The sequence below is a fragment of the Pygoscelis adeliae genome, unplaced genomic scaffold, assembly GCF_000699105.1.
Source record: "Pygoscelis adeliae isolate BGI_AS28 unplaced genomic scaffold, ASM69910v1 Scaffold67, whole genome shotgun sequence".
Classification (NCBI taxonomy): domain Eukaryota; kingdom Metazoa; phylum Chordata; class Aves; order Sphenisciformes; family Spheniscidae; genus Pygoscelis; species Pygoscelis adeliae.
Window position 1 is genome coordinate 3,279,799 of NW_008825271.1, and position 1,480 is coordinate 3,281,278.

Below are 1,480 nucleotides of genomic sequence, written 5' to 3' on the forward strand. Positions count from 1 at the left end.
ACTTGGAAGTCTCCATCAGATGCACACGCACACGCACACACATCCATCCATGCTCCATCCTGAAATAATGTCCTCCACCAATGCTCGTGCAAACACCCAGGGACAGCAGCCCAAATCCCCCTCTCCTCTACCCATGCTATCGTTGCCTTCCTCTCCCACCTCAGACCAGTTTGGCCCAGTCACACACGGGACCAGAAAGGAAAAAAGTTAGGATTTCAGGCCCTGCCTCCAAGGACGTGTGCTCTGTGCCCTTGGTCATCCAATTTTAGTGTAAAAGCTGGCGTGAATAGTGCAGAAGGCATTGAAGACAGCAGGCTAGCTCATCACACGGCAGTGGCCAACATCTCCTGCCCAAGAGGAGCAAAGAAAACAGCATATTTTGGCATCAGCCCTTAAGTAAAACTTCCTAAGATGGTTTTGATGGTCCAGCTTGAGTTCGAGTCATGTTGCTACGAGAGCGTAATTTTTAATTAGTTTGAAATCAGATTCTCAGTTTGAGTTTTTTGGTCTCTGAGAGCATTCTCTGAAGGAGGAAAGCGTGTCCCTGGCATGTCGCTGGCCAGTCAGTCTGCTTTAGTTCGGTAGAAGTAGGTTTCTTCTTCCCTTGTGTCTGATGCAGGTTGGGACGGGCGAAAATTAGCTTTCCACCCCTGCTGTATTAGGCAACAGGCTCAAATAAATACATCCCTGGAGTGGGGTGTACTACACAGATGGCAGCTGTGTTTCCCCCATAGCTACTCTGATTCGGCTCGGCTGGCAAAGGCTTGGCACAGCACGCGAAAGGCAGGGGTACAAAGATCAGGCTGACGCAGATGGAGGGGAGAATCTGGCAGCGGTCAGGGAGCGGAGCGTAAGGGAGAGGCAGCGGCGGGACACAGGAGTGTCACCAGCTGCAGGCCTTGAACACGCGTGCTAGGCTGGATTCCTCCCAGGTAGGCACGCACGGCAAGGTGTTACCCTGCCTTGCCCAAATAAACAGCTACCGGGCAGGCAGGGGAGGGGAAGTCAAGCTGTCCGTCCAAATGCTGCCCTCTGTGGAAAGCAGCGACCGGGGCAGGTGGGCTCGGATAACCGTTGGGCCCTTAACCTTACTCCCACCACGCCCAGGTCCACATCTGGGCAGCTGAGCCCCTTCAGGCCTCTGAAGCCGACGCTCCCGGGACTGGCCAGCGCCTGCTTGCAGGAAAGGCCTTAAGCGCAGTTGCCGGTGTCGGGGTTCGCGGCATCGCTCTCGTTTGAAAGCAGCCCTAAAGGGGGCTTCTGGGTGAAGTGACGGCTTGGTGTTTCGGCGGTGGTTATGGGGAGACCCTCTCGAGGTTACTGCAGGGCCGTGGATTTGCTCCTTCGGCCTTTCGCCAAAAACAGCCGTCCTCGACGCGAAGAATCGAATCGGGGAGCCCTCCACGGGGCTGCTCCCCGGACAGGGCGCCGCGGTGCTGTTAGGGCTCGGCACCGAACGAGCTGTCATTCTCTGGCGGGG